The following is a 10,442-nucleotide window of genomic DNA, read 5'->3' as shown; positions in this document are numbered from 1 at the left end:
ACACACACACACACACACACACACACCAGCTCCCTGCAGGTACAGTAACCCCAACGCGTTGGTTCCCTTCTGATCAACAGAGCTGAAACAAGAAGGGCAGGAGGGGCTTCTGGTTCCCACATTATACCCCCCATGGCAGCAGCCTCTTCTCACCATCCCTAAGAGGATCTTTACTGTGCCCCAAACCTGTTATCTGACTTTCCATGATAACATGCACATAAGGGTATGGACATAAATGACAAGGGGTCGGGAAAACCAGCTGAATTAATTATTCAGTTATTTTTCAAGTAAATTGTGAGTACTGTCTGCTGTTCTCTGTTTAAAATACTCTAAGTGTAACAATTGTCTAAAAGTTAAGAAGGAAAGTGTGGGCTCGCAACAGTTCTAGGTAGGTTTGAATTCTATTAAGTTAGGTCCATTTATGTGTGGACAATGGCACAGTTACTAACAAGTTACAGGGGAGGGCTTCATCGCTGGGGACACTGTGGGGTGTGGATGACCAGCTGAAAAACACAACTGAATGAATGGTTTGTACTGAAGAAGTCCCCCCATCCCTAATAAGAATTTGTTGACAATCTTGTGCTGTCCTGAGTCAAATTTTTTTGACTAAATCTGAGAACCACTGAGCTAAAAGATGAATATGGATTTAAACTACATATTTAGCTTTAATAGCTATAATACAAGAGACTGAATAAAGATATTATAGCCCACAGCATGACGTACAGTCATTTTTAAAAATAAAAGGATAAAAACACACTGGTGAGCTTGGCAACAGAAAATAGGCTTGGACAGCCACATGAAACAATTGTGGTGGATCATACCAAGATCCTTTCCAGATCCTTGAAGAAACAAAAAAGTCCTTCACACACTCACCGGCAGTTGTTAAAGTTCAGGTAGACGAATATCCTGATCTAAATCTGAGTATAGCTGTAGGCATTTAAATATGTTTAGGTGCATGATCTTCATTTCCGTACACATCTGTATGTACTCATGTATTTATATATGAGTGGAGACACTGTTGCAACCATTTTGTGGACACTTAAAATACAAACCTCCAGTAGGTAATTAAGGACATCTGAAATGCCCACTAATCCCTCCAACTTCATCCATTAACAGACTGAAAGAAAAAGAGAAGAAAAGTGGGAAAGGAACCCTTGCACTAACAGATCAGCCCTTTAAACCTTTCCAACAACCCCTTTCCTTTAAACAAAAACACAAAGTCTTCCTCTTATCTCCCCTCTCTCTTTTTGTGTTTTTTACTCCTTCCTGCTCTCTTGTTTTCTTCCTCTGTAAAGTCAGTGGTCAGACTCTCTCAAAGGCACCTAGAGTCTCCACCCTGCTCCTATTGGTTCCTCCTTGCTCTCCCACACTGAGTGCCCATGGCTCCTGAAGTGATGCTCTTTGTGTGGGGTTCAGGGGTCGTGCCTATTAGTGTGAAGAAAGCCCTGCTGGGTCTTATCCTGACCCGGACGAGGACGCAGAGCTCTTCACCTCAACCTCAGCCCGGTCAGCCCCCTCCCCAGACGGGACACTTTCATCCTTTGTCGGGAGGTCAATGAGCGGACCCCCAGAGGGGAAGGAGGGCCTCCACCAATAATGATATGCATGACAGTCATTGTATGACCCCCATGGGGGGGGTCATGGTTGGTTGAGGTGGGTGGGACAAGGGAGGGGAGCGTTGGCTGCATAACTAAGGATCTCGGTTATCTTATCCAGAAGTAACTGAGTTACAGAATGATGGCGATGAGGATGAGAGAGCTCCACTGGACCGTGATACATTTTATCCAGGATCGTGTATATTATGAAAAATGTTGGCCCATGGGAAGCAAACTAACAGTTCCACAAAGGTTTATGCTTCACCAATAAGCTCAATTATTGGGAAACCATTCAATTAATCTTCATATCTATTTTAAATGGCCATTCCTTGACACGCCATTGCACCCCAGTCCCACCGACACACACACACACACACAAACACACACTCAACTTAACCCCTAACCTCAACTCTAGCCTTCGCTAGAGAGATGGATTTGACTTGGTTCGCTTCACTCGATGCCAAAAATCTCAAGTATTTGCCTTGATATGCAAATTTCAAGTTACACAACAATATCATCAATAGCAGATAACGGCCCGAACCTTAGAATAAAACTTCCATGGAAGTGCTTCATCTGAAATGAATGCCAATTGAGATTAAATGTCTAAATCAGAGTTACATTCAAAATTACAACTAAATTTAAACGCTATTGAAAAAGAACAAAAACCCATTGATCTTATTGAATAATATTAAACCTTTGTGAATTTAAAATCTCACACACGTGAAGTTGCTAAGTATGTGAACACATATGGCTGCGGAGGTGCAAGGAGATGGCCAGTGATAATCATTTACTCTGGAGGAAAATATAATGACAACAATTAAAGACAGGAAGTGAGCTCTGAGCTATTAGGGTAATACGTTGCTGACGCTAAAATATGTATGACTCAAGTGCATAGTGTTCGTTATTGATTCAGGAACACATCATGACATCATGTTCAGAAGCTATCAAGACCTGGACAATTTTGATGTATTATTAATGGCTTGAGCAATTCTTCATGGTCGCCTCATTAAACATAAAAGAAGCTGCTGAAAATTTAAATAAGACTACACTTTTTTTTTTTTAAATGAAGCATAAAATCAGAATAATGAGCTTTATTTTATTTTTAATTATTTAATATCTAAAAATCACAATTTAAACAGAAGGCTGGTCTTAGATTCTTAGATTACAGTTAGGCTTAGATCAGACTACTTCCGCACCTCTGCCTTGCTTCTTCTTTTTTAGGCTATCACAGGAGATGCACAGCCAAACAGCAGTTTGAGTGCATCTGTGGAAGTGCTCTTTGTCTTTGTTGACTAAACTGTACAGCAGGACTGTCATGCAGCCAGACTCACCAGCTCATGTTTCACTACCAGACTTCAGTCTGGAAAATATCTTCTGAGCCCACATACAGATAACAGACAAATCAGAAAAGGAAGCGGAGTGTTCAGATAATGTTGTGGCACATTGCCTCCGAGTATTTACTTGTGAAAAGAAGGCTAAGGCGTTTCTGTTTTATTTGCAAGAAGGTTTATGGGGAAAAAACAAACACTTTTGTACTCATATAAAATCTACAGTACAGCCTACAACATGCAGCTTGTTACACTTATCTAGTAATGCAGGAGGCAAGGGTAAATCTGAGCATTTAAAATACAACCATCAAGGGAAACCATAATGAAAAAAGTGTGTGATTGTTATGCAACTGTAACTAGACAGATACATGCACAGATAAGTAAATGAATTGGAGGTTCAAAATTTGAGATCCAGCACTTTATTGCAGTAAATATATTTCTACATCACCTCTCTCAAGTAATGCAATGGAAAGGATCCTGGTATAAATTCCTGACAATACCACCCCTTTTTTACCATTTGCCTCATGTTTTCTTAGAGGTAATTTTCCAGGCAGCCAGCGTACATCCACAAACCAATGCAGCAGCAGCAGCAGCAGCAAAGCTGATGCAAAGCATAAATGTTCCAAGATGTCAGTAAATTTGCTTTAGGGGATTTTAATCACAATTAAACAAGACTTTGAGGAGGTACAAACAGTATATGATGGTGAAACCACACAAAAGAACTCTAGGACTGACCTTTGTTATTGTTCATTGAACAGTGCTTACTAATCCTTGCCCGTTCCTTCCTCTGGTGCATTCTACCACGATCGTGTGTATCCTGTGCCTATTTACAAATCCTCCTTCAGGTGTCTCGAGTGTGTGGAGCAAATGACACAGCGCTGCTCCTGTGGATTTAGACTGTCTCAGTCTCTCTCTTTTTTTTTTAAACTTCATGCAGGCTTGATTTTGTTGAAAACAGGCCTCTGATCATTTCTGTTGCAGGACTTTTTGTTCTTCTTGATGGAAAAAAAAGCTCATTTATGACTTTGCTTATACTTTGTCTGTCACTGTGAAACTGGCAAATAAATCTGGTTCGTGTTAAAGCATGCTATAAAGAATTTAAAGCCCTTAGGTGCAGAAAACTTTGTATTGTATTATATGTCCTATCCTTTTGTTGCACTATATATTCTAATTGCTGCTATCTTCAATTTGTTTTCTTCTCTTTAAGTTTAGTATTTTTATTTGCGACCTAAAATCTTTCTAATTGTTACTTTTTATTTCAGTATTAAGTAGCCTTAAAGCAGACGCACACAAGGAGCTGCTCTCGTTCACGTTCTGTCAGACCCACAGTGAAACCATTATATTTTTCCCGCCAAACCACTCTTGGCTGTGTGACTGTGTTAATTAGCTGAGCTGCACACAGAGGCAGCGAGAGATCGACAGACAGGAGGAGACAGAAAAAATAAATGTGGCCGACCCCGACAGCCACTTGACTACACCTTCTGCCAGCGAAATGATTTTCTTACGGATTTTGGACAAGTGTCAGAGGGACCACACTGTCCCCTCTGTCTGTCCTCTTGCTGCGTGTCACCAACTCAAGACAGATCCAAGACCAAAGTCTATGTGTGTGAGATGAGGATGAAGAGTATTAGCCAGTTCCCTGCTGCTAGAGCTGTGAGTGTGAGCTGCCAGAAGAGAGGGTAATTATGGGACCTGTTGTGCAGAAGGAAAGCCAGGCCACCGAGGAGGGATTAAGACCGTCAATCTCCTCTCTTCCACTTCGGTCCTCCCTTTACCCCCTCTATCTGCACTGAATCTCTTCATTGAACTAGTGAATTGATTCAATTAGATTTGTGAATTCAACAGAAATTGTTTTTTGTCAAATAAAGCAGACTCTTTGCTTTTACTGTAAGCAGTCAGATCCTCCTCCTCCTTCCAGCGATCATTCACAGCCAGGAAAAGGCTATTTATATTTTTATAGGGAAATCAATTCATTTATCAGACTGGAAGAATCAGTTTAATGTTATTTCAGATATAAGTGATACATTCTAAATTCAGACGTTCACTTGGAAAGGTGTTCAGCTGTATTCCTATATCCTGAAGAAGGGAGTGGACTCGTTTTGGTTTCCAGAGCGGGGTTACTCAACATTTCGATTACTCTGAGGCCTTCATTAAAGATAGAGAAACTATGTACTGCAACATTGCACAATATCCCATTCCTGCCAATACCTGCCAACTTTGCTCTTGTGTCTTTGCCTTCCACGTCTTTATTCCCTGTTCCCTATCAAAACGCACCCCAAACAGGCTCAGGTTCTAACACCAACCATTGATCCACGTGGTGAAAAAAAAAAACAGCTCTCTGCGTACATGTAGCATGATCGAGGACACGCACATACAAATACTTCTTACCTGTGTAAAGGGAGCCCTGGCTAATAATTGGTTTTGTGGTGATTATCTGGCCTCCTCTGTTGCCAGGCCACCTTTCATCCCCCTCATCTCTCATTGTGTCACTCTACATATAACATTTCCTCTATTAAAGTTCCACTTGAATCATTTTTGATGCTTCCAAAAACATGGGAGGAAAGTGCTTCCTCTTTCTCTTAAGCTCCTGATGAATCGTGGATCATTTCTCCTCTCATCTCCTCTCTTTCTCTTTATCTTCCCGACCTGCCGTCTGTGACACTGGAAATTGTGGGTATTTGAATAAAGCTGATTGCAAGTGGCAGATGGCAATTAAATAGGAGCGAGGATGTAATGCCGGGAAGAAGGGCAAAAAAGCAATAGGAAGAAAAAAAAATCCTAAACTTATGAATATGAGAAGAGATAGAGGGAGGTGAAGAAAAAAGATCAGAGAGAGGAAAAGAGCGATAACATAGTGAGAGAACACATAAAAGAGGTCTCTGCTGGTGGTTTGTTTGATCAGGGACGAGCAGTAGTTATCTGACTGCGCCCCGTCTCTTTGTACAGTTCAGTCATCAGTGCTGATTCATCCAAATGGATACCAGAACATCTCAGTAGCTCATAGTACAGTAACTGTCTTATATCCCTTGACAGAGCCTTAATACAGACCAGACCCACATAATCACTCACACACTGCACCTCACTGCACATACAATCAATCTGTCGGCTTGGCCATAATTTCTCAGACTATTGTGATTAGGCCATCATAAGAGCAACTGAACAGAACCAATTGCCAGACATTACTGAGCAACTTCATCTCACAGTGTAATCTGAGTGTGCGTCTGTCTGTCCTATAGCATCAAAGAAACGTGGTACAGAGGAGATTTTTTTCACTCTCTCTCTCCCCCGGTCTGTGTGTGTGTGTGTGTGTGTGCGCGATTGTGTGTAAAAACTATGTGTATATATGTATGCGCTGATCATCAAAGGGCAGCAGTGAAGACACTGGAGCGGCGGGGATCGGAGCATCCTCACAGCGGTGTAGCGACACACAAGCAGACAGCATCACACACAAAAAATCTTCTAAGACACTGAGAGAATATCATGCCTCCTCTGTCTGCCTGTAACCCGGGCAACCCTGGCACAGAGCGGTACTCCCATCCCAACCCTGCGCCCGCCTCAGCCTTCCCTCTCTTCCACCCTGCTCCTCCCTCCACCCGCAGGATCCTTTAGAGTCCATCCAGCAGCACGTCAAGTTCATCCCCCCACACTCTGCTTCACAGCAGGCTCTTGACTCGGACTGGCGCGCCGTGGAGGCTACAGAGGGCGTTTGCACTGCGGATCTGCACCGAAGTATGGCTCGCCTGTGTGGGGTACATCTCAATCAGCAGGGGCACGGTCCGGAGAGGCCCCCGTTTCCATTCCTGCACCACCTCTCACTGGCATGGAAGCCTTCATACCCTCTCACTGGTGACTATGAAGCAAAGGGTGCATTTCACCCCCTCCACCCCTCAAATGTCTTTTCATTTTCAGTTGCTGCCAGTGTCCTCCTGTGAATGCAGTGACTCACACTCTGCTAACTGATTTTTCTCTGAAAACGAGGAGAGGGGAAACAACGCCAAGCTGAATAAACACTTTGATAACTAGACAGAGGGTGAGGAGGACAGACGGCGCAGGGAATGGCAAGGCTTAACAGGGACACTGATGGCTTTATACAACAGACTGGAAGAAAGTGTTCCTTCTTTCGCACATTTCTCTCAGTGTCTCTCACCCCTCCTGGCTACTTCTCCCCTGCTGTAGATGACAGAAACAGGAGAAGTTAAACTAGCGAGAAACTCACAGAACAGGAGGCTGGGGATGCGAGGACAGAGCAAGACAGGGAGGATGAGACAAGGCAGGACGTTATCACAGCAGGGGGTGTGAGAAGGAGAGTGAAAAGTAGTGGCCTTCGCATGCCCATCTCATTACTATTTCATTCCTTCCTCGCTCTGCACCTCTCGCCCTCTCGTCTTTCCTTTACCACTTTTGTCACATCTGCTCATGGGCAAGTCAAGCATGGGCAGCTTAATAATTAATAATGTCTTAATATTTTCTTCTTTTTATTAAAATTACCTTTTTGAATTTTTGTTTGTATACTCAATAACATTCGAGTCAATGCATCAGTGATACCAACACTACCTTTGCTCACTACCTGCCCTTCCACACAGCCATACGCGCCCCTCCTGTATTATTGTAGAAGTACTGCTGAGCACATGATGTGAAAGAGAGACTTTTACGTTTTATCACTGACCACAATTTGTTTACAGAACTAAAAAAATAAAAATTAAAAAAAAATCCTGTTAATGAGCAAAAAATTAAAATTATGACACAATTACACTAATATTTGTAGAAATGTGTATGCCAAAAAGAAAAACACTGTAAATTGACATACAGGGGATTTTGAAGTAAGATTCAACAGTAAACAGAATCCTCCGAGTCTCTCGAATCCCCTTTTCAAGTCTACTATCATCTCTTCTTTCCCCCCAACTCAAAAACAACTCTCTCTATCTCTATCTCACACACACACATACATATGTGTGTACCCCTCCATCTATCCTCTGCTTCCCCAGGGTGTTTCAGAGTGACCCACTTTCCCTTACTCAACCCAAACAACTCAACAGCAAAAAGGCTGATGTCTGGTTTCCAGTCTAGGAGTTTTGAAGGTGTGTCAGCAAAAAAACAAAAACAAAATGAAGATGAAGATGAAGAAATATTTTATTAGCGTCCTTTCAACTTTAAAAAATGTAAATTGAATAAAATAAGGCAAAAATATTCAGAGGATAAAAAAAGCTACGCCAGACGGCATGATGAACTGGCGGTTTATACATTTTACACTTGACGTATAGTCGTTTGGCATGTTTTCAGCAGACAGCGCTGTGATTAATTGTTTTTTCCTATCCTCGTTGCATCTATAAACCACTGCATGTGAGCCTGGTTCTGTCCTCTGCTCACCCTTGGGTGAGGAGTGTCATTGCCGTCGCTGTCACAGCTGAACCGCTCGGCAGCACCACAGACTGAGCGCCGCCTGGTCGAAGCAGACATGTCAGCAGATTTCCAGAGCCTTAGTGCGACTGTGTATGTGTGTTTGTGTTTGCCCTTGTCAGCCTCTGAGCTTTCTCTATGCAATGTATGGAAAATGAAAAACGCTGCGTCGGGACATTCTGTGGTCCGGAGTCTCCCTGCGTGGATGGCGAGTGACTAGTTTAACATGCATCACTAGCCCCTTACTCCCATTGCTATGTCTCCGCTCAGAGGTCAGAAAAACACATCACCATTTTTTTTTCATTTGACTTTATGCTTTCTCTCTTATCATCCTTTGACTGTATTACTGCTTTCATACATGGAAATATCGTAAAAATTCTAACAAGCTTGGGAGATTAGCTTAGCAAGCTTAGCACAACCTGAACACTTTTAGGCAAGCTTTCTTATAATTCCTATAAGTAGTATTCAGTTCTCCAGGGGGCGTTCAAAGCTCTTCTTTGGATGTTGGCATCCATTTGCTACGTTCTTTTGTTCTTTCTCTGTTTTGTATGGTGGATTAAAATGTGACAGTTTGTTTCTGAGTTCATAATTCAATCAGTTTGCAAGTTCTTCAACACCACTTCCTGAAATGTCGTCCCAAACCATGGCAGAGCCTCCACTGTGGTTTACAGATGGCTGTAGACACTCACCTCTCTGTTTAAGAGACCAAAAGTTGTTGAATCAAAAGTTTCCATTTCCTTTTAATAAACCACAAAACCAGTTGTCACTGACTTTTAGTCCAGTTTTTGTGCAATACCCCAGCCTCTCCTCCCTTTTTCCATCCTTCAACAACGCAATTGGTCAGTTTGAAGTGGTATAACGAAAAAAGAAGAACCAAAAAAAAAACATTTATCTTAAGACGCCAAAGTGCAAGGACTTACATTCCAGGCCTAACATTTGAAGTCCCGGTAGCTGTATCATAAGTTGCATCACACTCTGGAAAAAAGAAATTGCAAAATTCACCTTCAAACAGAGACATACTACTTGATATGCAGAGTAAGTAAACCTGTTTGAATTCAAAGGTGACATAAATTCAAGTTGCATAGTGTCACAGTTAAAAACAAAAGAAAATAAATGTGCTCAAGTAAAAAAAACAAAAACAAAAACATTGTAATGGTTCCTGGCCCACAAACAAGTCCAAAAATATTACTGAAATAGTCAGCACTCACAATTACATTACTATAAATAGTGAGCAAAGCTACGGGCTCAAAAACATCCATTTCTTACTACTGCTGTGTAACATTAAAAGTACCATGTGACTGTGATTGCTTTTTTTTATTTCAGTGGAATTTGGATTCCCTTTAAAGACTTTAAAGATGATTACAGATGACATAGTGTAGCTTCTATTGTTTATGTGTTCATATATCTGTCATTGTTGGAAAATGTGATCCTAAAATGTGGACCCACTTTACCTAACACCAAAGGTAGTTTTCAAGTACTATGGAAAGTGTTGAAAAAATGCATGTTCTTAACATTTTTGAATATTTTACAATGACATCATCTCATTTGACTGACTTTTTCACAGCACTGATAAGATGCACTAAAATAGGAAGCACCGAAACGTCCAAATTCTCTTGCAACTGTTGTTATATAATCCACCAATCACAAACTAATGAAACCAATTTCACACAGTGACTAAATTCCCCAGACCTCATCTTGCTTTGCAGCCTGTTAACGGCCCCTTGGGCAATGTTTGTGCGTGTGTGTGTGCACAAGCAGACAATGTGTGTTACGAGGCATTCTGTTCAATTGTAGTACTGGGCCCAGTCGGAGGAACGAGGCTTGGCGTTCGTAACGGTGCTTCACAGCCAAACACAGAGAATGTTCTGCCAGCTTTATCTAATATCTTTTCAAACACTTTGCATTCCTTCTCAACTTGCACAACAACTTCTGCTCGAACCACTCTTCGGCTTTCCGTCTCTTACCCCTGCTGCTCCACAAGTTGTTCACAAAAACTCTATTGTTCCTGTAAGTTTTGACTCATGCGTAAAGATTTTTTTACAGTGCACCGTCTTGCTGCCTGTGCATCCTGAGGGTAAAGCAGCTTACATGAGTCATAGTTCCAGGATGTAAATTCAAATAT

This window comes from Neolamprologus multifasciatus, chromosome 15, assembly GCF_963576455.1.
Source record: "Neolamprologus multifasciatus chromosome 15, fNeoMul1.2, whole genome shotgun sequence".
Lineage (NCBI taxonomy): Eukaryota > Metazoa > Chordata > Actinopteri > Cichliformes > Cichlidae > Neolamprologus > Neolamprologus multifasciatus.
This window is presented reverse-complemented; position numbering follows the sequence as displayed.